General features: G+C 38.9%; 1 protein-coding gene across 1 annotated transcript in view; it reads left to right on the top strand.

Moving 5' to 3' along the window:
• The first annotated feature begins 5,994 nt into the window (after nt 1–5,994).
• Nucleotides 5,995–27,060, top strand: part of NR3C1 (nuclear receptor subfamily 3 group C member 1) — a 156,326-nt gene continuing 135,260 nt past the window's right edge. The window contains exon 1 of the mRNA XM_017532293.2: nt 5,995–6,260. The gene's annotated coding sequence lies outside the window, so the exon portion shown is untranslated. The remainder of the gene's footprint in view (nt 6,261–27,060) is intronic.

Here is a 27,060-nt window from a genome sequence, read left to right as displayed (position 1 = left end):
TGTGTAAAAGACAGGGAAATAATTTGGATGTCAAAAGCTGGTTTCACAAACCTGTTTCATGCCAATAACAAGCAGGCAGGGAGCCACTGTATAATTTGTGAGGCAATTTGCAGAAGGCTTCCTGTTTGACTCTGGGCATCATTAAATAATAGCCATGTGCAGATTTGGCTACTTTCCATGCATGGCCTAAAAGCAGGCCTATCGACACTCACATCAGTTTGCAATGCCTAACTGGTCATAATAGGTGTTAATACCAGCCCATAAAACCGCTGCTACTTTGTGGATTTGTCAAAATGTCAGGTGATTTGCTGCTGAGAAAAAGAATGACAGAAAGAGAAGAAAGAAAGCTGGAAAGAAGGTAGAAAGGAAAAATGAAGGCAAAAGGACAGAAAAACCTAAAAGGAAAAGGGACAAGTAAAAGGACAAAGAAATAGGTAAGAAAATAATTGAAAGGCAAAAGAAAGGTAAGAAAAAAGGAGAAAGAATCAAAAGAAATAGAGAAGCAAAATGTAAGTAATGATGGAAGGAAAGGAAGCAGATAAGGAAGAAGTAAAAAGGGAAAGAGGAAGAAAGAAAATCAAAATAAAAAACTTCAGGCTAAATCCATTTAAACTATAAAAGGAGTCATAAATTCTAGGGATGGAAGAATACATAGTTACTTTACATCTGAAGTTCTTGTCCTACAGGTCAACTCAAGCCCAGAAAGACAGAACTTGCCTCCAGCTCATCCAGTGGCTTCATCACATAATGGGAACCAGATTCCAGCCAGGTCTCCTAGCTTCCAGTCTAACCTACCTTCTCTCATGCCACAACTCTTTTGTTTCACTGGAAACTTGCCAGTGTTTTAAATTGATTTCAAGCAATATCTAACATAAATAATATTTTAGCAAAAAATAGACCTTCCCCTTGACCAGAAAATCTTACCCTATAAGATTTTTTTAAAATTATAGCACATTGCCATAACAGAATTTGATTTATAGTATACATACCTTTAAAAGATGAGCTAGCAGTTTTTTCCACTATTATTTTATTTTATTTTGTTTTGTTTTTTGAGATGGAGTCTCACTCTGTCACTCAGGCTGGAGTGCAGTGGTGCAATCTCAGCTCACTGCAACCTCTGCCTCCCAGATTCAAGCAATTCTCATGCCTCAGTCTCCTGAGTAGCCAGGACTACAGGCACCTGCCACCACACCTGGCTCATTTTTTTGTATCTTTACTAGAGACAGAGTTTCACCATGTTGGCCAGGCTGGTCTCAAACTCCTTGACTCAAGTGTTCTGCCCAGCTCAGCCTCCCAAAGTGCTGAGATTACAGGTGTCAGCCACCACATCTGGCCCTCTATTTTCTTTAAAAAAGGTAAAAGTTTTAACTTACAATAGAAAAAATGTATTTACAAGGAAATTACTCAGGATAAGTTAGGAAAAGGCTAAAGTTTTTAGTACCTTTGGTAGAGTTTCCATTGTTTTGCTATTAGACACCTGAGGAACATGGCATTCTTTTCCATTCCTATCTGGGGCCAGATAGTCAAAGAGAAATAGGAGCTTGCATGTACTCGCAGTTGGCCTTTCATTTCAGTGTTATTTAAGGTATAGATATGACTTTTCTAGGAAGGGAAGCAGATGGTGAGTGGTTGAACGTTAAAAAGAAAAAATATGAATGACTGAAAAACCAGAATATTTCTCCAAACACCCTTAACACAGAAAAGATCCTCTTTGCCTTGGTTGGAATGCGCCCTTTCGCTCTTGCAGTTAGGAGGCAGGAGTGAGCGAGAGCTCAGGTTTTCTTTCAGTCCCATGGTCCTATTTGATCCTATAACACAGTTAAAAGAAAAAAAATCTCTTTGCCCTAATTAACTGGTTATTGCTTTAATTTTCCATTTTGCTTTGGCAATGGGGACTTGCTTCATTCTATTAATTTATTTTGGATGGCACTCTGTTTCATTAGCTTAACTGTTTAGAATTAGTGCCAATGAGGCCAGAATTTTGGTTTCATCCATTCATTCAACAAATAGTTTTTGAGCTACCTACACATGTATCAGGCACTGTTCTAGGTGTTCAGCAGACAACATAAACACAGATAAATGCCCTGCCCTCACGGAGTTTATACTCTGGGGGAAGAAGGACGTAGAGATGGACAATAAATAAGTATAATACCATATGTGGTATTATACTTATTTATTGGTATCTGAAATGGTGATAAGTGCTACAGAGAAAAATAAAACAAGAAAGGGGATAGAGAGGCTGGGGCCAGAAGAGGTGCCTTAATTTTCAGTAGGATGATCAGGGATTTGACCAGAAGAGTCTCTGATGAGAGCAGGCTTGAGCAAAAACCTGAAAGGGATAAGAAGTGAGGGCAGCTGAGGGATGTGTGCAGACAGAGTGACCTTGCCTGGTGAGAGGCATGTGGCTGAGAGATGCCAGGGAGAGGACAGTGGCTAAAGCATGATGAGTGAGTAGGAGGCTCAGACAGATCGGGGTCCAGATCTTGTAGGGCTGGAAAGGCTGTTGTAAGGACTGTGGCTTTAACTGTGAGTGAGGTGAAAAGGCTTTTCTTTTCTACTGGGGGTGCCTTTTAACATGACCCCATTGGCCGCTGGGTGGAGAAGAGCACATTCCAGGGCAAGGGTAGGAACAGGGCCAGCACTAAAAGATGCTGTTGCTGACCCAGACAAGAGGTGACAGTGACTGGGGTCATGCTGCTAGTAGCTAAGCAAATACGGGATAGAGCTGGATATATCTTGCAGCTAGAAATCATGGGATCAGATCTATGGCCTGGATGTGAGACGTGTGAGAACATGAGGACTCAGGATGATTCCAAGACTTTCAAAGCCCTAAGCACTTGAAAGGATAGAGCTGGAATTGCTTTAAAGTGAATAGGAGAAGGCTGAAAGAAAAACACTGTTGTTTGTTATGAGTAGAGATCAGAAGTTCAGTTCTGAGTAAGTTTAAGATACCTACTGGAAATCCACCTGGACATAATGAGTAGGTCGTTGCATATGTGAGTTTGGAATTCAGAAGAGACATGCAAGCTACTGACATAAATTTCAGTATTCAGTGTAGAAATTCAATTTAAAACCATTAGGTTGAATGAACCAACCAACGTAAGGGTCCCTATTTGCAGGTAAGAGAAGAGACCCAAGGACCGAGCCCTGAGGCACTCCATCATTATGATGTAGGGAAGATGAGGTTGCAGTGAGCCGACATCAGCAAAGGAGACTGAATGGAAACAGAGGAGGAAAGTTCTGTGCGAGAAGAAAGAGAGAATATAAAATGGTCAAATAATAAATAATTAAGTTGAATTAGATGGTAAAGAAATAAATGCAAGGCCATAGTCACTGGGCAGACAGAGTGAAAGAACATGATGAATCAGATGAGATTAATCACTCTCCTGGAACTATCAGAAAAAGATACTCACTGACAGTGAAGCAGTCATGTTAGTCCCCAAGTTGATGACTAATAGAAACTAAGGTCGCAGTGCACATTAATTTCTTTTGAGGCAAAGGATAAAAACAAACAAAATATGAAAGATTAAGATGTAAACCGAGCCGGGTATGGTAGCTTACACCTGTAATCCCAGCACTTTGGGAGACCTAGGTGGGTGGATCACAAGGTCAGGAGTTTGAGATCACCCTGGCCAAGATGGTGAAACCTATCTCTACTACAAATACAAAAATTAGCTGGGTGTGGTGGTGCACACCTATAATCCCAGCTAATTGGGAGGCTGAAGCAGAGAATAACTTGAACCGGAGAGGCAGAGGTTGCGGGGAGGGAAGTTGCAGTGAGCCGAGATCACACCACAGCACTCCAGCCTGGGTGAGAGAGTAAGACTCTGTCTCAAAAAAAGAAAAAAAAGATGTAAATCTAAGTACAGTGTACACTAATTCAGAGAAGAATGAAACGGTTTTCAAAATTTCAAGAAGGAGGACAGCATTCTAAATGTATTGTACTAAAAAGATAGTGAGATGAGATAAATAGTAGCGCTAGGGTGACGATTTTGGATGTGTTATCACTTTGAGACCAGATATGCTTCATTTCCCTTCGTGCCAGCTTTTAAGAACACATATCATAGAAAAAGAGAAAAGAAACAGTTGAATAAAAGTGAAGAGAAAATATTGGGAAGGAAATAAATCCAGGGAGAAAATTAATAAAACCCCGCTCCCACCCTAAAAAAGAAAGAAAGAAAGAAATTAAAAGAAGTACAAATATAAAGTTCTATAGGAGTCTTTAGAGATTGTAAATTGGGTTCTGAGCTTCCTACGAACAAAAGCAAAAAGGAAAATAAGATCACTGGTTAAAAAAAAAAAAATCTATGGTTTCCAAAAGATTAAAACAAATCAGCATTTTTGTAGAAGCTAAAAAATCTAAAGAAACTATGTCCTATGGAGCCACTTAATACGGATAAAGACCTTGACCATATTCTTTCAACAACTACAGTAACATGTTTCTTAGAGTCTGTTTCTTTTTGCAAATCTTTTCTACTTCTTAAGTAAAACATCACCACTTAATTCTTGTAACTTTTCCATATTAACTTTTTAGAACAATTGCAAATGTGCCATTACTGATTGTTGCCACAGTGGTAACTATTTGACCTGACTGTTATTTTGCATATAGCAGCTTTTAAAATAAAAAGGCAACACGTTTTTAGGCATAATTGCCACAGATCTTTTATGTAAAACAATGACATCCTTTGCAACTTCTGCCATTTAATCTGTCTCAGGCAAGCTCTCTGGAAACAAATGTATTTGAATGATTCTATTGTAATTAGAAATCAGGGTAACTGAATGCACTAGATGAAAACCTTCTGGCTGGGACCAATGAAGTCAATAAAGTCAAAACTGCATGAATGCTCAACTGTCTGCAGATCAGATGTTGTGGGATGGAACCATTCTCAAGGCCACCATTGTTAATATCAATTTGTCCATGTAATGCAACTCTCACTTGTTCTGCTGTTACAAATGTGCTTAAAACTGAGCTCATTTACATTCCAAATACATGTGTAGGATGGTAACCAAGGCATCACACTAATTTAGGTATTATGTTTTAAGGGAAACAAAAGGTATGTTAATATTTTATTCATCTCCAAACTAACTATAAATTATGCATCCTTGTATAGCTCTTCCTTGGAAATGAGAAATTAGGAAAACCTAGTTGTTCAAATGAAGGTGTAAAATCAAAATAAAATTTATTTTTCTGGCACCTGCTTGATGACGCAGACTTATAACCAATGACAAAATTGCCCTTGAACCCAAGTTTTCATTTCCTCCTATTGTGTGGTCAGGTTATGTAAGGGTTTGCTTTCACCCCAATCAAAATGTCCCTCTTCCTCTTCTCTCGCTCCCTCTTGCCCTCATTTTTGTGCCTATGCAGACATTTGGGTAGAAGCTAATCACTTTCACTTCTGCTGAGGAAATTACAACACGCTTCTTTAAATGGCAGAGAAGGAGAAAACTGAGATCTTCTGATGCCAAATCACTGGACCTTGGAAGGTCAGGAATCTTTCAACCCCTGCAGGACCAAAAAATGCCCATGTGTCCAACAGAAGCAGTGGGGCATGAGTAGGAAAGGAACAGAAGCAGAGTGAGAAAGTGGGTAAGAGAAGAAAAGGGAAGGTGATGAAGGCAGACGTGAAACCTGCTTAGTGTGAATATGCACACATTCATCTAGTTTTCAAATCCTTTTTGACCATGAGAAAGTTCCCAGCATCAGACTTCACATATTGGTTTCCACTGGGATCTGACTAGGGGAATATCTGCTGAATCAGTGGCTCTGAGCTGAACCAGGAAATTCACCATAATTAGGAGAGTCGCTGTATTAGTCAGGGTCTCTCCACAAAAAAGTTATGCCCAAGAGACAGAATCTTCTGATCTGAATTTTCTTCACTTCTGACATTCCCTGGTTTGTGCTCATCATTGGTAGCTATTTGTCCATCAAGAGTTGTGTAGTTGCCTTCTTCTGGAAAAAAGATTCTGCGTCACATCTAAGTCAGATTTCATTCTGGTGCTCTCAGAGCAGTTAGCCCAGGAAAGGGGCCGGCTTCTGTGGCAACTGCTGCAAAGGCAGGTGCAGTTTATGTCCCACAGATATTAACTTTGATAAGCACTTAATGAATATCTGCTCTGTGCAAGAATGGGGAGGAACAAAATGCAGCTCCTACCCTCCTGAGGCTTTAGTTTTACCTTAATAACAGGAATTTTCATCTGCCTGGCTCCTTTCCTCAAAGAACAAAGAAGACTCTGCTTCATTAAAGTGTCTGAGAAAGAAGGTAGGTTATATTTTTATTCCCATTCTATAGCTGGGTAAAGTGAGTTCTAACAAAGTTACTTGCTAAAGGTCACTCAGAGGGCAGAGCATCAGAAAGTAAAGATAATCACAAGACTGATGCCGTGTGCTGGATAGTTTAAACTGAACAGGAAGAAAACATTTTTGTGGGCTTTATCTTAAAAGAAATATGTTTCTCTGAGTTTCTCAGTTTCATTTATTCAGCAAGTATGTGCCAAGTGCTACTGTAAGCAATGAAGATACAGCAGTGAACAAAACAAAACTGACATGGAGCTTCCATCTAGAGAGGAGAGCGAGACAACGCATTTTAAAATATATATGATGTGTTAGGTAAAACGTGCTATAAGGAGAGCTAAAACATAATGAAGGGCTAGAGACTGATAGTCAGGAAGGGGGCTTCTCTGCGGAGGTGACATTTGACCAGGGGTTGAATAAAGAGGCCAGTTATGTGTATATCTGGAAGACTCAAGGGGCAGGAGGGAAATAGTAAGTAGAAAGGCCCTGAGGTTGGAAGGTACATGGCTACTTTGAGGAACAGGAAAAACAGTCTGGCTGGAGCAAAGAGAACTGGAGCTGAGGCCATCAAGGCAGTCAGGGGCCAGATGCAGACTGGACTTTGACTCTTCATGCAGTGAGGAGCTGCTGAAGATTCCAAGCAAAGGACTGACCTAACCTGTCTTAGGTTTTCAGAAAGATCCCTCTGGCTGCTGTATGAAGAATTAACTGTAGAGGGGCAAATGTGGAAGGAGGGAGAGCAGTCAGGAAGCTGCTGCAACCATCTGCATTAGAGAGGTGAGGCCTCGGATGCAGTGGAGCACTGGAGATGGTGGAAAGTGGTCATATTCAGTATTTATTTTGAATGTGAAGACTGCAGGATTTGTTGAAGGACTGGATATGGGGACTGAGAGAAAGAGAGAGGCTTACAGATGAGGTAATTGAGCTGATCTTTAAGCCCCTCACAGCTTAATATTATTCTAACATGTCAATAATAGCCAAGGTAAACAACCTTGTGTTGGACACTCTGACTTTATTTTTCTGGCAAGATGAAATTTAAAAATATATATATTTAGGGCTTGTTCCATCAGTTACCAGCTGAGGCACTTGGGCAAATAAGCGGTCATCTCTAATCCTCAGTTTCATTGCTGTTAATGAGGGATGGTCAAGTCTGCTCTGCCTAGCTCAAAAGAATATGTTAAATAAAACTCTGTAAATGTTAGGCAGCACAGGCTTAGGGCTTCTAGTAACATCAGTACCATCAGGGTTAACTTTATGGGTCAGTTGAGCTGCCTTTGGGGTATACCATTAACAGATTCCAGGAAGATCCCCTGCCCAAAAGCCTCCCTCCAATGGCCTGTCTTGTTGAAAGAATTTCATAATTCAGCCCAATTCCTTTCCATTAAGGCATTGTGGACCCCAAACTTCCTCCTTTAATCGAGCTACTGTCAGTCATTTGTCATTTTAGGTGACATTATATATCAGATCACTTTTCTCCCATCAGAGCTTGTTTACGTTTGAATAGGATAAAGAAAAGAATAAACATGGGGCAGGGAATGCAATAGTCAATGGGTTGCTCAGCAGGCTGTGGACAGATGGAGAGGATCCCAGTGGGAGGAGCCTCCAAAGATAAACTTTCTATGGGAAAATGTTGGCAGATTTACCTGAGTCATGGTTTTTCTTGCACCTCATAAAAACCAAGTCTTCCAAGGGCAGCTCCTTGAAATAGTTATAACAAGTAGCCACAGAAGTCAAGTTGCTTAAAGAAAAACATTGAATTCATGGGGAACCATCTGCGTTAATAGCCCCTTTGGCTTACTTTGTTTAAACAAGCTCATCCTGAGCATCTCACACTTCACCAATTGTGAGTGTCCCTGCTTTACCTCAGCCTTGAAAAGAGTGCCTTTCCCCTAAATATTTCTGGAAATGCCTAAGGGTGCTGACGTGCGGCCAGAAATACTTCAGCTGTGTCCCTACCATGGCAGGAATCCATGGACCCAGGCTCTGATGTTTCCACAGAGATGCCCCTCAGGACTGGAAGTCTGTCCCCATCCTCATTGCCACCTCAGTCACCATCACCTGAAAATCCTGCAGGACCAACATTTGCGAATTTCAAATATCCGCCAGATGCCTTGCTACCTTGTTATGACCTTATTTCTTTGTAGCACTTTTTACCTAGCACATTACATATTTTAAATGTATAATTAAGTGATTGAGATCACTGGTCCAGTGTCACGTCCTGCTCAGCAAAGTGACACAAACACACTTGGTGCTATGTTCAGCTAGGCTGGCACTGCAGACCTGCCCAGTCCCAGGTATTCTAGTGGCTCCTGGCAGGGCTTTCTTACTGGAGACATGCTGAGCCAAGCAAGGCAGTTCCCCCACCGCCATCCTGATAGTTGTACACATATTCTGCTCCCCCACCCCCACCAAGGTTGAAACTCTGCCCCTGTGTCAGCTTTGCAGCTACCACCACGTGCTCAGGGAGAGTCATCTCTGTTCCCAAACCCATATAAATGTCATTCAGAGTCAAAGGATGTGATTGCTGTAGTAATTGCTGTAGTCCACTCATCCAGGGCCCCACTGCAAAGTTGTTTGAACCCCGAAGTGTTAACTCCCTTTTACAGAGTTATCATTCTTCCAGTCACACCCATTACACCTTTCTCCAAACCACCTACGGCGGCTGGGTACAGGCAAGTTTTGGTATCAGCTGGGAAACTACCTGTAACCCTTACTCTCTGCTAACACCAACTTTTCTTTATTTATGTGATGTTATTTTATTTTACTTCAAGTTCTGGGACACAGAACAAGCAGGTTTGTTACATAGGTGTATATGCGCCGTGGTGGTTTGCTGGACCTATCAACCCGTCACCTAGGTTTTAAGCCCTATATGCATTAGGTATTTGTCCTAATGCTCTCCCTCTCCCCTTGTTCCCCACCCCCTGACAGGCCTGGGTGCATGATGTTTCCCTCCCTGTGTCCATGTGTTCTCATTGTTCAGCTCCCACTTATGAATGAGAAGATGCGTAACGGCAACTTTTCTTACGGAGTTGTAGTGCCAGTTTAGTTCTTCAGTGGAGGCACTTTTTCTTCCCTGTAATCTGTTCTCCATCTGGGAACACCCCACTCTCTTCGACATAGGTTTGCAGTGCATTGGTGGGCAGGATTTCAGTCTTTTCTCTGAAAGTTCCGAAACCCTGTTGAAAAATGAATGCACTGGGGAAGGGTGTGGCCCATCTCTGCTCCCCAGAAGCTTCTGAGCCACATTTCCTACCCAGTCCTGGAACCCTGGTATCCTAATCCATGTTTGAACCTGTACCCTCTTGGCCCCAAAGGGACAAAACAGTACATCCCATGAAACCACAAAGAGATCATAATCTTCTCTCTTCTCCCACATCTCTACATAAGCAACATTTATATAGATGACTGAATTCCAGATATGTTTATTTGGTACTGATGATTAACTGGGAGTTCCAAAGTACAATTACTTATAAAGTGGGGATGTGTTTTTAGTGGTTGCAGTGAAGGCTCAACACCCCTGAACAGGGTGGGAACTTGCTGAGGAGGCAGACTGCAAAAGGCAGGGTTTAGCATCTTTCCTTAAAATAACATGTGTCTTGGTGTGTTCAGGCTGCTATAGTAAAAATACCACAGTGGCTTAACAACAAACATTTATTTCTCACAGTTCGGAGGCTGGGGAGTCCAAGAACAAGGCACTGACAGGCCCAGTGTCTGGTAAGGGCCTGCATCCTAGTTCATAGCCACCTGTCTTCTCACTGTGTCCTTATCAGGCAGAAGCAATGAGAGATCTTCTGAGACTCTTTTATAGGGGCACTAATCCTATTCATGAGGGCTCCACCTTCATGACCTAATTACTTACAAAGGTTCTACCTCCTAATACCATCATATTGGGGGTTAGGATTTCAACAGATGAATTTTGGGGAGACACAAACATTCAGTCTACATAACAACATGTGCTATGAAACTTTCCTCCTCATAAAAGTAATATATCTTCACCAGAGAAGGTAAAAATGTACAGAAAAATATGTAAAAGAAAATCTACCATCATCTCATGTCCATAGGTATCCATGGCCAATTATTATTATTATTATTATTATTATTTGAGACAGAGTTTTGTTCTTGTTGCCCAGGCTGTAGTGCAGTGGCACCATCTCAGCTCACCACAACCTCCATCTCCCAGGTTCAATTGATTCTCCTGCCTCAGCCTCCTGAGTAGCTAGGATTACAGGCATGTGCCACAGCACCCAGCTAATTTTGTATTTTTATTAGGGAGGGGATTTTTCCATGTTGGTCAGTCTGGTTTTGAACCCCTGACATCAGATGATCCACTTGCCTTGGCCTCCCAAAGTGCTGGCATTATAGGCGTGAGCCACCACAACTAGGCCATGGTAAATATTTTAATACATTTCCTGTGAAGTTATTCAGTACACATTGATAGAGTTTAGAAAACATTATATAATATAAAAGCATGAAATTCATAAAGATATGGTTAAAATAAAGTTAAAATGTATGTGTATATATGTATTTATATATATACACAAACATATATGCTTATTATTTTATTGTGACCATTCTCCCATATTATTAGATAACCATGATTTATTTATTTATTTATGTGTTTATTTATTTATTTTGAGATAAAGTCTTACTGTGTCACTCAGGCTGTAGTGCAGTGGTACAATCTTGGGTTACTGCAACCTCTACCTCCTGGGCTCAAGCAATTCTCCTGCCTCAGCCTCCTGACTAATTGGGATTACAGGCACCAGCTAATTTTTTTTGTATTTTTAGTAGCCACGGGGTTTCACCATGTTGGCCAGACTGGTCTCAAACACCTGACCTCAGGTGATCCACCTGCTTTGGCCTCCCAAAGTGTTGGGATTACAGGCGGGAGCCGCCGCATCCAACCAAAAACCATGACTTTTGATGGCAGGATTTAATCTCATGGATGCAATATAATTAATTTAACCATTCTTCTACTAGTTAATATTAAGGTTGTTTCCAATTTTTATTATTTACATTGCCTCTCATTTCCTTTATAAAGATTTGGCTTTTTTTATTTTGACATATGTAGCTAAAATGCCATCCAGATAGATTACTCTAATTCAGTGCCCACCAGGTTCCAGGTGCACAACTGCCATAGCGGAGAGAGTTGCGTACGGTTCAGTTTTAGATTTTGTTTGTGATTGGAAGAATTCAGAGACCAAGTTCGTTATATTCTTTTGCCTGGAAAATGGCTACATAACCTTGCCAAATCTCTTAACATTTTCATGCCTTGGTTTACTAATCTGGAAAATAAGGATATTCATAGATTTGTAACTGTAAACTACTACATAAGAATGAGGTATTCATTTACCTGTATGGTGAGATTGTGTAGCTAAAATTAATTAATTGGTGCTCAGGGGTCAGACTACTGGCTTTAAATCCTGGGTCCATCATTCATTACTTCCTATTGTGTAACCTGGGCAAGTTACTTAATTTCTCTTCTTAGTTTCCTTGTCTATAAAATGAACAACAAAAGCACCATAATGAGGATGAGATAAGGTGGTGCTATATGTGAGTAGTATGCATCTGTTACTATCAGTATCATCGTTATGTAGTTTAAGCAGGGAATTTAAACTCAATGTGAAATAGTTTAGAAGTCATCTAATTCCCGTTAGGTGTTCTTAATGCACTGGTGATATGAGTATCTCTCTATTATGTAATTATAACTTTAATTAAAATACAAAAGTAACTGCAATCAGAATGCCAAATCAAATTAGTAAAGTCAGCCCTTTTCAAAATGTGTGCCCCAAAGTAATAAGGTCTGCTGGGTGTGCCCTCAGGGACCTTTGGTAGGGAGTGGATGGTAGTCAGAATGATGAAAACAGTGGAGATTTTTAAGGCCTACACTCACATTGCTTTGCTTTTATAGCAAAAATTTTTATCCTGATAAACAAAGCCATTTCCTTTTCTTGGATTCACAACTAGACCCAACTTCCCAAGTCCTATACACTGAAGTGTTACCATACAATTACAGGGGCCCTGTGGTGTCTGTCTCAACCACTCAAGCCTGCCATTGCAGCGTGAAAGCAGTCATAGGCAATACTTCAACAAAGGGTTGTGCTGTGTTCCGATCAAATGTTACCAACCCTTGAACTGGAGCATAGTGAGACAAGAGAGAATTGTAGAGCTTGGTTGGAAAGGGATAAGGAGTCAGGGAGGAAAGACTTTGTGGAACTCCAGCACAAAGTTTGAATTTTATCCTAAAAGCAGAGGGGAAGCCTTAGAAAGTTTTAGAAAAGGGTATGACCTGAAATATAGAAGCTCAGTCCTCAGCAGATCAGTATGTCAGCTTTCACTCACCATGTGAACCATTGATCCCATTTTATTACTTCCTCGGTAGAGGCTCCTCCTAAGGAAATTCAATGCAAGCTCCTGACTGAGATGGCATTTTCAGGGAAAGACCAGGAGGCAGACCCCAAGAGGCTTCACAAGATTGCACTTTTGTATCCTTGGTGGATTTGCCATGACCTTGGCTTGGCAGGACCAGAAACCTGAATCTGTCAGCCCACCTTCCCTCTTTTCCTATGAGTCCTGTAAGACTCACACTAAGTTCAGGTGATTAAAATATTAAGTCAAAAAGCCCAGTTTAGTCATTTTCAATGAAAAACGTAATTGCCACGTGTGAGAAGCCCATTCTATTTTCGTAGACATATTGTAATAACAATGACCATAATGGTTAGCATTTATTAACAATAACATTGTCCCAGGCACAGTGTCAAGAATCAAGTCTATCAGGTAGGAATTGTGGTTAAAACCCTCTTAGAGACAAAGTCAGAGGTTATGTAACTTGTAAGATCGCAATGCTAGTGAGTGGTAGAAGTGAGAGATGAACCCACATAATATAAACCAGAGTGTGCATACCTAACCACTGCAACATAGAAGACAGGTTCAGAAGATTGCTAGTGAACATTGAATCCTTGGGGGAAAGGAAAGCAGGCAAATCCAATTTTGATGTTATCAGATTAATGTGGCCTGGTGCAGCCATCTTGCAGAAGAATGGTATTGCTAGCAGGTCTTCTGCGTTTGCTTACAACACTGGCTATGGCCTCCCCACTAGGACAGGAATTCCCAAATCCTATAATTTCCTAGATGGTGCAGGAAGAGGCACTGCTGAGGTTTGTTTTGCCAGCCAGCTTTCCCCTCTACTTCTTGCCTAATTTGTCATTCTGTCCGGTTAAGATGGCTTTTCATCCATTTTATGTGAATTTCATAATTAACCTCTGAGGGTAATTCCCCTGGCCCACCCTACTATCAGGGCAGTCCCCAATATGATGAATCATTCCCACGTACTAAGACCACTGACTGCTTCAGAATCTTTATTTGTATCTTGACTATTAAAAAACTATGCTATCATTTCCTGAAATCTCAATTAAAAAAAAAAAACCTAAGCTATATCTGGAGTAAAATGGTCAGTAAGAACACAGTTTGTCACACAAACTAATGAAGATGCTAACCTCTTATAGTGCAGAGCAGGGTTCTTTCTCTAGAATTAGAATATTAGGCTATTAGAATATTAGGCTAATATTAGTTCATTGGGGCTAGTGTTTTAGCTTTTGAATTTTTTTCAAAGGGAACAGAAATGAAGAAAAAGACCTGCTTTAATAAACCAGGTTAAGTCCATGTGATTTATGGATGGTGTTCCCATGAGCAAACCTGACATCCAGTCAGATGGGTGCTCCTCCCAAGGGATAAACCACATAATAGCACATTTGAGAAAAAGGGAGCAGATACTGTTGGTGGACTCTTCATGAGGAGACACACTGAGAGGCTGCAGTAGCACACCAGAGCCCCACAGGTCAGTACCAGCCAAGCAGCTGTTCTGTGCACCACAAGAATTCGTATGCATTTCAAAATGACTAATTTGTACCTATGAGATAGGATTTGACCCACTAATTATTGTACCATTAAGTTTTAATAAAAATTGCTTTTTACAAAGAGATGCTTTGATAAGCAGAGGAATGATCATGTGGGAGTTTAAAAATTAGTCAAAGGAGTCTTGACAGCTAAGCCCTTTAAACTTGGCCTTCCCTTGTCCTCTGCCTACTCCTGATCATAATCTGAATAAACTTTAACTTTTCACCTAGAATGCGAAACATGTGTTTTTATAAAACAAATATTAATGGCATAACTCTTGTGCTTTATTATTTTAGCTGATTTGTATCAATGTATCAACATTCCAAAGAAAATAGGAAGCATATGTTGGTTAATAATTTTTTAATTATTACCATTGACATGTAATTCACATGACATAAACTTTAACATTTTTAAAAGTATCATTCAGTGAGTTTGAGTATGTTCTTAATTTTGTACAACCATCCCACTATCAAATTTGAAAGCATATCCATCATGCCAACAATAAACTCTGGATCTATTAAGAGTCACTCACAATTCCCTTCTCCCTACCCCTCTGGCAACCACTAATTAATTACCTTTCTGTCTGTATGAATTTGCCTACTGTGGACATTCCATATAAATGGAATCACACAATATGTAGTCTTTCGTGTCTGGCACCTTCCACTTAACATACTGTATTAAAGATTTCTCCATGTTGTAACATGCATGGATCCACACTTCATTTCTTATTATGGCTGAAGAACATTTTGTCCTATGAATCTACCACATTTGTTTATCCACTCATGAGCTGATCATTTAGGCTGTTGCCATTTATTAGCTATTATGAATAATGTTGTTGTGAACATTCATGTACAAGTTTTTGGGTAGACATGTTATATCTCTCCTGGGTAGTCTTAGGAGTTCTATTACTGGGTCATATAGTAACTCTATGTTTCCCTTTTTGAGAAAACTGCCAAAATGTTTTTCACTGTATGTGAACCATTTTATAATCTTACTGGAAATATAAGAGAATTCCACTTTCTTCACCAACATTTGTTTTCCTTTAAAAAAAAAAAAACAAAAAAAACAATTTTCGCTGTCCTAGTGGGTACTAAGTACTATCTCCTGTATTTTCAATTGGCATTTGTGAAATGGATAATGACATTGTGCATCTTTATGTGCTTATTGGCCACTTGTACATCTTCTTTAGAGAACTATCAGGTCACTTGCCTTTTTTTGAAATATTGGTTGTCTTTTTATTGTTGGAATACAAAAGTTCTTTATATATTCTGGATCTAGACCTTTACTGGATATATGAATTGCAAATTCTACCATTTCTGTGGGTTGTCTACCATTTCTACCGTTCTATGGGTTGTCTTTTCATTTTCTTCAGAATGTCTTTTGAAGCAGAATAGTTTTGCATTTTGATGAAGTCCAGTTTGACTATTTTTTCCAGTTGTCTGTGCTTTTGGTATCATAACAAACCATTGCCTAATCCAAGGTCCTGATATACATACATGCGTTCTTCTAAGTTTTATAATTTTAGCTTTTACATTTCAGTTTTCAATCCATTTTGAATTAATTTTTTGAATATTCTTTTGCATGTTGCTATCCAGTTGTCCCAATGCCATTTGTTGAAAAGATGATTCTTTCCTCATTGAATAGTCTCTGTGTTCTTGGTAAAAATCAATTGACTGTAGGCATATGGGTTTCTGGACTCTAATTCTATCCCACTGATATGAATGCCTATCCTTATGCCAGCACTACACTGTCTTGATTACGGTAGCTTTGTAGTATGTAAGTAGAGGTAAGTTTTGTGAGTCCTCCAACTTTGCCTTTTTCATCGATTGTTTTGCTATTTTAAGTATTTTTTTTAAAACATCAAGTTAAAAATGAATCTGCCACTCTCTAAAGGAGGAAAGTTTCAGAAAGGCACTGAAACCGGTGCTTGATATGCAATAGGTGCTTTTGAAAATGTTTGTTGCATGGAATGGATTGAGTCATCTCTATTCTAACTCGCAATCTCATGGTCATTTCCCCCTTGGAGTCCTTCATCTCTCCCTTCTCTCTTCTAAGAAAATCAGTGACTCTGTCATTCATACCTTGTAAACACACATACCTTTATTTGTTTATGTGCCTGTTTTCCACTAATTAGATGTTAATGCCATATAAGACTAGAATTACATCTAATTCATTGCTGGGTCCCAAAGCCATGTCTTAAGACAGTCAATATATAGCGTTTTTTTCTTTTTTAAAATTTTTGTTTGTAATTATAATGGATACATAAGAGTTGTAGACATTCATAGGGTACATGTGATATTTTGACGCAAGCATACACTCTTTAATGATCAAATCAGGGTAACTGGAATATCCATTACCTCAAGCATTTGTCGTGTATTTGTGTTAGAAACTTTGCAATTACACTCTTAGTTATTTTGAAATATACACTAAATTATTGTTAACTATAGTTACCCTGTTGTGCTACTGAACACTGGATCTTATTCCTCATATCTAACTACATTTTTTTATCCATTCAAAGTCCCTTCTTTATCTCCCCTTCCTGCTACTCTTCCCAGACACTAGTAACCATGATTCTATTCTTTCTCTGTCTGAGTTCCCACATATGAGTGAGAAATGCAATATTTGTCTTTCTGTGCCTGGCTTATTTCACTTGACATATTGTCCTCCAGTTCCATCCACGTTGATGCAAGAGACAGAATTTCATTCTTTTTTATGGCTGAATAATATTTCATTATGTATACATACAACGTTTTCTTTATCTGTTCATCTGCTGGTAGACACTTAGGTTGGTTCCACATCTTAGCTATTGTGAATAGTGCTGCAGTAAACATAGGAGTACAGACACCTCTTTGATACACTGATTTTCTTTCTTTGGGGTATGTATCCAGCAGTGCAATTGCTGGATAATACGGTAGCTCGATTTTTTCTTTGTTTTTCAAAAGTTTATTTCACATGAAACCGCAGGCATATGCATAGATTGAAAAGATCTTAAACATGAGAATAAATTTGGCAATGAATCATACACATTCCATTTCACAATAAATTCCAGAAATGTCAGAGTCAAATGGAAACTCCAACTGGTTGTATAGAATGACAGAATAGAAGTAACCCAATTTCTGTTTCTTCATTTTTACAATCACTGTGCTATTGTTGGCTAATTCGAATCTAGTGTCCATACCTTTATGAATTGAATTTCAAGAGAAATGTGTATAGCTAAATCTGTGTCTGTTGGGGGCTGACTATAATAAACAAGAGTTCTCCAAATACTGTTCTCCATAGTGTACTAATTTACATTCCCACCAACAGTGTATGAGGGTTCCCCTTTCTCCACATTTTTGAGAGCATCCATAATTCCCTGTCTTTTTTATAAAATCTATTTTCACTGAGATGAGATGATATCATTGTAGTTTTCCTTCCTATAAAGTTCCTTATATATTATTTTTATTAATCCCTTATCAGATAGGTAGCTTCCAGATATTTTATTCCATTCTGTGAGTTGTCTCTTCACTTTGTTGATGGTTTCCTTTTCTGTGCAGAAGGTTTTTAGCTTGAGGTGATCTCATTTGTCCATTTTTGCTTTGGTTCACTGTGCTTTTGATGTCTTAATCAAAAAACCTTTGGCAAGATCAATGTCATCTCTTGTCATGTATAAAAATCAAATCAAATTGGATTAAAAACCTAAATCTAAGACCTGAAACTATGAAACTACTAGAATAAAACAACATATATGTGTTGAAGGGAGAGGATAAAGTAATGAAGAAAGAGAGGACAGGTGAGAAACTAAGAGAGAAGGAAAAATTAATGAGAAAGTCAAAAGTCATTCCCGTCACTGTTTTAAGGAGGATCTCATTTATTCTTGCAACCTTATGAGATTAGCACTCTTACTTTCAGTCTGTTCAGGATACTATAACAGAAGTAGAGACTCGGTGGCTTACAAACAATAGAAATTTATTTCTCATAATTCTAGTGACTGGGAAGTCCATGATCAAGGCACTGACAGAAGTGCTTTCTGGTGAGGCCCTGCTTCTTGGTTTATAAATGGTTAGCCGTCTTCCTGCTGTGTCCTCACATGAAGAGGTAAAGAAGCTTCCTGGGACCTCTTTTATATAGGCACTAATCCCATTCATGAGGGCTCCACCCTTATGACCAAATCACTTCCCTAAGGTTCCACCTTCTAAGCTGTCACCTTGGGGTTAGGATTTCAATAGGAATTTGGAAAGGACACAGACATTCAGAACATAGCAGCCCCATTTTACAGATAAGAACAGTGAGACTCAGAGAGTTAAATAATTTTCTCAAGGTCCTACAACTAACAAGTAGCCTAGGCAGTCTTGCTCTTTGGTCATGTTCTTAAATACTATGCCATACTGTCTCTCACATAAACACTAAAATAAAGGTCGTTGGGAGGATTGTTGGGAAGCAGGGCTCAGCTATCTATACTTGAAACAAATTCCCAAATGATTTGATGGGCCACTCAGATGAAAATCAATGCTTCAAGGAACAGCCAAATAAAACTCTATGGAAGGTAGAGACAGGGAGAGCTTGCTGAGATGTCATACTTCGGAGGAAAAAACAGGGAAAGTAAGAGAAAACTGAGTATCAGTAAAGATGATAGAGAAGAGAAAATGCAAGATATTGGTCAGCTAAAAAAAAAAAAAAAAAAGGCAGAACTGACGAAGCAGTGAACGCCACTTCAGCCACCCCCTACCTTGGCCCCAGCTGGCCCTGGCTGTGACTGTGTCCCATACTCAGCAATGACATGTAACTTCCACCAAGTCCATATCATACCTAAAGCCTACTTCAGCACGTCCTATGAGCAAATGAATGGACCATAAAAGCAAGTAAGAATAAACAGTAAGAGAAACAACTAACATTTATTTGCTGCTTATTATGTGCCAGGCTATGTTTTTTGTTTGCTTTTGTTTTTGAGATACAGTCTCAGTGTCACCCAGTGCAAGTGCAGTGGTTCGAGCTTGGTTCACTGCAACCTTCGCATCCTGGGTTCAAGTGATTCTCCTGCCCCAGCATCGCAAGTGGCTGGAATTATAGGCACATGCCACCAACCCTAGCTTTTTAAATCATTATTTTTGTTATTTATTTATTTATTTTTATTTTTAGTAGAGATGGGGTTTCGCTATGTTGGCCAGGCTGGTCTCGAACTTCCAACCTCAAGTGATCCGCCCGCGTCAGCCTCCCAAAGTGCTGGGATTACAGGTGGGAGCCACAATGCCCATGTGCCAGGCTATGTTCTAAGTGCTCTCCCCATGAGAACTCACTTAATCCTCAAAACAATCCTGTGAGGTGGATTCCCCCCATTTTACAGGGAAGGAATCTGAGGCACACAGAGGAGTTTATCAAGGTCACTGTAGCTAACAAGTGGCAGAACCACATTCAAACCCAGAGCGCTTAAGCAACACTCTTAATCACTATTTTGCTTCTAAAAGAAAGAAAATAAGGGATGAAGGATCATTTTTAAGAATGCAAGCCCTTCTGAGCCCCCTGCTGTTGGGCCCACTTTGGCTGGAGTATTGGGAAGACTGGAAACTCAAAGGTGATGCTTAGTGCCCTCCTCCAGAAGCTCAGGAGCCACCATTGGGTAGCTAGCCATTTGTATCCCTGTGGTAGCATAGAAAAGCCAAGATTGTTGCAAGTTTCTCTACTCTGGAAAAGACTCCCAAACTGCGTTAATCAAGTCTCTTTTTTGGTGAATTTCATTAAAATTACCTAAAAAAGAATTTGTCCTGAATTATACATATAGGAGAAAAATGATAACATAAAATAATTTCCATTATCTTGGTGGCAAGAAAAGTTTGAATGATTCTTCCAGGTTCTCTGAAGAACTTTGATTTCAAAGGAGATGTTAAAATGTGTAAAATGTCCAAAGGATACACTTTTGTAGCTGAATTTAGGATCTTAAGAAACATTGTTTTACAATGTTTCCCAATGACTGTTGAAAAGAAGCAGTGACTGCCTTCATCTAGGGTAGGGTTTCTCAGCCTGGGCACTTTTGACATTTTGGACTGGGTAATTCTTTCTTGCTGTGGGGTGGTGGGGTGCGATGCATTGCAGGATGTTTAGCAAGATCCCTGGCCTCTACCCGCTAGATGCCAATAAGATTCTCCCTTTCCATCTGTGATGACCAAAAATGTCTCCAGGAATTTCCCAATTTCCCAACTAGGGCTAAAATCACCCAGTTGAAAACTAGTGGTTTAGGGAAAACCATTGTAATTAATAGCATTTCTATGTCTCCTCGAGGTATTGCATGGAATGTCACTTTTCTTTTATCGTAGTACTTCAAATACTTGTGTGTTACTGAAAATATAAACAAAACATATTTGATAGCAGGATATGAAAATGCCTGTGTCCTTGGAAGAGAAAGAAGGGACAACAGCATGTTGTTGGTGAAAATAAATTGGTAATCATATAGATTAAGTATCCCTTATCCTAAATGCTTCAGACAGGAAGGATTTCAGATTTCAGATATTTTCAGATTTTGAAATATTTGCAGAATACATACAGGTAGAGCATCCCTAATCCAAAAATCCAAAATCTGAAATGCTCCATGAGCATTTCCTTTAAGCATCATGATAGCACTCAAACAGTTTTGGATTTTGGAGCATTTCAGATTTCAGAATTTGGGGTTAGGGATATTTGACCTATAGTAATGCCAAATACTGCACTAAAATTAGCAAACGTAATCTTGAATCATTACAACAGCCTTAAGAGGAAACCCAGTCATTATGCCTACTTAGTAGGTAAGAAACAGATGTAACTAGTTCAAGGTCACACAACTTGGGGCATCAGAGTCTGGATTCTTTCTAGTTCTGCCTTCGTCCAAGCCAGTTCTGTTAACACTATTCTTCCTTTCAGCATGGTCTTTTGTCATCACTGGAGCTTATGTCTATCTGCCCACCACTGAGCACCAACTGTTCATCCTGCCTTCCCTGAGTCTTCCCTGACCCCTGCCTTCACCTTTTGACCTATGCCCCCTCACACCCTGTGCCATCTTAACTGAAAAAGCCTTGCGGGCAGGGGCCATGTCTTATTTACCTCTATCTCCAACTCCCTGCACAGAGGCATTCAGCAGACGCCCAGTAAATATGTACCGTCTAGTCAAAACTTTGCAGCTAGAGATAATGAAAGAAACATAATTACTTCTGTGTGGGTTGAGAAAGAAGGGAAGGGAAAGTCCAGATACCTAAGCAGAGAAAGGCAAACAGTACGAAAGAGGAAAAGTAACTTGCCCAAATCATGCAGTTGAGGGCAGGAAGAAAGGGAGGCAAAGCCAAAACCAAAATCTAGTACCTTGTCCCCAGCCCAGTGCTTTGTCTGCTACGTTACACAAACTGTGATCATGAAATTAAAGGGTTTTTGATGGCACTGATATAAGTAAATAAATGGCTTTATGAGTTAACACATGACAAGCAATAAACTCATAAAAGGTAAATATTGGCATCTGAGGATTATATATCACCATGTTTAGTGTGTAAAGAACCCAACTAGGAATTAAGAAAGCTTGCATGTTCAATTTGGTTTCTTGGCAAATCAGTGAGACTTCAAACAAATCATTTCATTTCTCTGTGCTTTTGTTTCTTTTGGCTGTAGCATTTTGCTGGTTAAAGAGCACGTGATCAATGTCGATGCTTTTAAATATCTGTCTGTATTTGAGCATGCTCAGCTGGTTGTGGAAAATCTATGGTTCTCTTGGGTTTCATAAGGATCAAATCCCACAGTGATATGTAAACTTGCGTGGTTTATAGAATTATAGGACCTCAAAGCTGGGAGAGGCCCGATAAATCATACAGTGAAAATTTCCAGCCAGTGCCTGGATTTCTTTTACAGACTCTTTCTTTTATTGGACAGGTGCTCACTTCACAATCAATGACGTAAGGAGAGAAGGGGCTTAGTTTGAGGGAAGTGTAGTGTGTGTGCATGTGTCCTTTCTGCTTGGGGTATGTCTACAGGGCTATCTCACTTTCTGAAAGAGTAATAATAACAGTTATTTTACCATGCATTAATTAAATGTCAGAGACCATGCTAAATGCTTTACAGAGAATATCTTATTTAATCTGCTTAAGAACCTCGTGAGGCAGATACTACTATTAACTCATTTTTCAGACAAGGAAACTAAGATTCAGAAAAGTTAAGTAAACTTGCCAAAGACATGTGTCTACTAGGAGGTAGAGTCTCAAGTCTATTTCAAGCTTCAGATTGAGCTAGAGCTATTAATAAGTAAATAAATGTCTATTGAATCCAACTAACAACATCTCACTCCTTATTCCCCTGCTACAGATAAGAGGGAGAAATATACAATGTATGTAAATAAAGACAGAAGTAATGTTTGTATAAGCATTGTGGATTTAATTCCACTAAGGGATTGATTTTTCATCTTAGTGGAGCTTTTTCTTCAGCTATCAGGTTTCAGTTCCAAGATCACAAATGCTAAGAAGATACTAAAATATTTTAATACATAATTCCACTAGATCATATTTGCAGGTACCATTAAGTTAATATATTACTAAATCTACTATAAACAAAGCAATAAAACAAAAGGCTGGATCAAAATGGAAAGTAGAGTAATAATTTAGGCCTTAAAGAAAAACTACATAAGACATTTCTCTTAGATTATTACCAGGTTTGTCTCTCTCTCTTTAAACACAGCCTAAAATAGAGAAGCAATTTATATATTCATAAAAAATGGAAACCTGAGGCAGAAAACCAGAATAGATGAATTAACTGAAGATTGATATTCTTATTTATGTATGTGTATTTTAAATAAAGAAGGATTTTACCCATCTCACCCAGTTAATCATTAAAAGGAAACGAGCCAAATTTGTGAAGCAGGTAAACTATTTTTAGGCATTCAACTGGCTTCTCCCTTGGGTTCCCCTTTTCTTTTGGGGTCATCCTCCATGTCTGGTAATCTTAGCCTCCCTCTCTCTTCCAGATGGAGCAACACCCCAATGTTTTAGATCTCTACTTCTGATGTCAGGATCCTTTACAATGCAAGTGTTAGACAGCTGACTCCAACTGGCCAAAGAAGAAGGAGAAGGAAGAGAAGTAGAGGGAATAACGTATTGAAGTGTGTAATAGTCAAGTCTGGAGGCAGCTCTAACCTCAGGATCTAGACTTTCAAATTATATAATTGGATATCTATTTCCAGATCTCTTTGCTTTTTTTTTCTTTCTTTCTTTTTTTTCTGTAAACCTCAATCCAATGGCATCTCTAAGTGGTAGACCACAGCTACTCCAAGCTTGCATCTTACCAGCTTAGCTATTCCTGCTGGAAAACAAGGCAAGTTTCTAAGTAGTCCCAGAAAGCCAAGAATTCAGGCTCATCTGTTCCTGTCATGTGCCCATCTCTGATATTACCAGACTTGGTCCATGCAGAGATACAGATGGGTTAATACTACCATAAGTGCATGGACCAAAGTTAGGGAAAGGATAGTTTTTCAAAGGAAATATTAGGTCCTAGTACCCCATATGTGGAGAGTGAATGCTTGGCAAGCAAAACAATACCTATCTACCATGTGGCCACAACAGGCAGATTGGGGTCTCTGATATGATAGAGGCTGAGCATCAAGCATTATGGTATCCCTAAATAATCCCTTCTCAGTTCATATGTAAACCAATCATCCAAAATTTTTAATGCACTTAAAATAAAGATGGATTCAGCAAATGTGTCAATAGCAAAACATGACAGATCTTGAGGTAGTAGCCTGTCTTGCATAGCCATTCATGACTCCTGCTCTAATTGATTTTTTTCTAGAATGTCTAAAGGAAAATGAAAGTAGAAAATGAGCTGGTAATGAGCAAGCATTTTAAAAATAAGCCCAATAGTGTGGCACATTTTGGTGCTTAATAATTGTTGTAAATCACATTTGCCTGAGAAATTTCAGTTCTATAATAATCATACCATAATGCAAAGATCTAGATACAAGAATATTCATTGCAGCATGGCTTGTGATAGTGAAAAATTGAAAACAATTTCAATATACTTGAAGAAAAAGGTTAAATAAATTACAGTGAAACAATGGTATACTATGCTACCTGAAAACATTAAAAAGATGTCCAATAACATTTGATGAATAAGGTTGAAAAATACATGTAGTAAAATCCCATTTTTGTTTTTAAAAACCTGTGTGTGTATGCATGCATGTATCCATGCATAGAAAAAATGGGTTTGAAAATATACAATAAATTATAGTTAATCACATTCACCTTATGATACTGAAAAACATCAGAACTCATTCCTCTTATCCAGCTCTAATTTTGTAACAGTTAACTAATCTCTCACCATCCTCCCCTCCTCCCTGCCCTTCCCAGCCTCTGATAGTCACAATTCTACTCTGTACTTCACATAACAAAAGTTTTTAAAGTGGGGAAAAATGGGGTTGGGGATCTGAAATATACATAAAAACTGAAAAAAATTACATCTTTGCTGGCATTGAAATATATAAAGAAAAAGAAAAAATAGTTACGTCTGCAAAATGGGATTGTATGGAGGGAGTTTTTGCCTTCATTCATTTCTACCTTCTGTATGTTTGGATTTTTACAATAAGTATGTGTTATTTTCTAGCATCTTTTATTTTTAAGTTTTTTTTAAAAAAAGGCAGAAGTAATATCTAAAGTTATTTTTCATCCTTCTAATGCCATCTACACAATGATAATGATTTTTCTTAGATGGCCCCAATCTCTCTTCTGTAACATCTTTCCCCACTTGTCATATCCATAACACATAACCTCTTCACCCTTTACCTCTCCCCACTGTCTCTATAAAGTTAGCCCAGCTAGTACTTGTAGACTTGTTAAGCATTACTTCTAATAAAACAGACTACCTTGTAAAGCAAATGTGGAAATGTACTCATAGAGCATCAGGCACAAAATGGCCATTCAATATTTAATTCTTTTTTTTTTTTTCCACACTTCATCCTTTCCCTAATTCCAGAAAGAACTTGAACTGGGTCATAATAAGGAAAAATTTAGATAGATAAAGATATCTCATAGGTGGAATAAAATTGACTAATTATAAACTAATCACAGGTGGCTCTGTTGATCTGATGAACAGAAATACATGTGATAAAATCACAGAGAGGTAAAATAGAAAATGAAAATCAGGACCAAGGAAAGGGAAATAAAAATATGCTGGACATCATTCAATAACTATTTGCTGATGGTAATTATAGGGATGGAAAACCCATCAGGCCTATGGAGCTAAAATTAATCAGCAAGTATTCACAGAGTGCCTACTGTTTCTATTACTGGTTCTGGCTTCCTGCCTGCCCAGTGCAGAGGCTGGAGACATTTGCGTGACATTCAGCTTGTCAAGACAGAAGGAGCAAAATAAGCAGACAGACGCTCGCTGCAGCCACCGATACTCATTATGTTGGAATCATAGTCAAGTGAGACAGACAGACTCCTTCAGCAGAAGATGATAAAACTAGCTTAAAAGTTGTAAACATCACTTCATCACCCAAAAAAGGCCCAATTAAGTGGAGATACTATTTCTGCAAGGCAATCGTCAATTCATTTGTGTAACATTTGAAATTTCAAAGTACAAACCCACATTCTATTAAAGGCAGGAAGTGAAACCAATAAAACTTGTAACAACTATACTTAATTTTTGGGGTTCTTTCCATTGCTGCCAAACATTTTAAGTCATGTCTAATGCTCTTAAAATGTAAAATATGATACTTATGTCACTGTTATCATTTTGATAAAGAGTTATTGTCATGGACATCTGGGATTTTCCTGCATGCCCAGAAATCCCTTTTTCTCCTATTTAAATTTAAAATCTGCCATTATTTGGGGAGGCACCTCTTCTTCTCTCTCTTTCATTTGTACCCCACTCAGGTGTCAGTGGGGTAGGCTTGAGCTAGGCTTTTTGCCAAACAGAATACACATTCCTGACATCCCTTGCTCATAGTTATTGATCCAGGGATAAGCATTTGAACCAACTATACCAGTGAAACCCCTCCCAGGAACAACGACTAAAATCATGGGAAAAGAACTATCTCTCTACTGAAGTTACTAACCTGGCAGGATGTTTTAAATCCAGGTGCCACAGGCCACCAGATGGAGATGATCTTTCCAGACAAAAAATAATAATAAAAAAGAACAATAAAAAACAGGAAAATGAAGCCAAGGGACAGAACTTAAGTCTTTTTGACTTCATTTGGGCCCTTGAATCCAGCCATCCCTGAAATTAAACTTCCTCTGGACTTTTCAGTGAATCAAAAAACTCTGTTTTTAAGAGTTGGGTTTCTTATAAATATACCAAAAAAATGACCTAATGAATGTTGACTACAAGCTTCCATTATAAGTATTATCTCCAAGAGAAATAACCAAAGAACTCAAAGGAAACTCTTCAAAATTCAAGTCAGTCCTCTCATCTCTAGGAAACCCTCCCTGACCACTATCTCCACATCCACACCCATTTCCCTAACCTTAAACACCAACCAGATGGCTTCTCGAAGCTTATGTAGTGCATTATGCATCTATCACATTTCTGTAAGTCTGCATGGTTCTATAATGACTTGTAACCGTATCTGTCTCCATTTCCTCCAGAGTAGAGATTGTATCATCATTTTTATATCCCTGAAGCCTTATACTGGGGCCTAATATATAATAGTTGCTATTTTGTTGAAGGAATTGTATTTTGTTGAGGGAATGAATGAATAGAAGAGAATATTTATTAGGAAAGTGTCTTCTATTAATAAACATTCCCTGATTAATTGAAACCATGCATAAAATAGCTAATTATTAGAAGACCAAAATAAACAACATATCCAAGCTGAATCCTCAAAGTGTCAGTCATTGCTAGCTGTATAGCTGAGAATTTTTCCGTTCTGGTTGTTAGTGTTGAAGTGGGTA

Source organism: Cebus imitator, unplaced genomic scaffold (genome assembly GCF_001604975.1).
Source record: "Cebus imitator isolate Cc_AM_T3 unplaced genomic scaffold, Cebus_imitator-1.0 Scaffold76, whole genome shotgun sequence".
NCBI classification, from domain to species: Eukaryota; Metazoa; Chordata; class Mammalia; order Primates; family Cebidae; genus Cebus; species Cebus imitator.
Note: the sequence above shows the minus strand (reverse complement) of the source record. Positions and strands in the feature narration are given on the sequence as shown.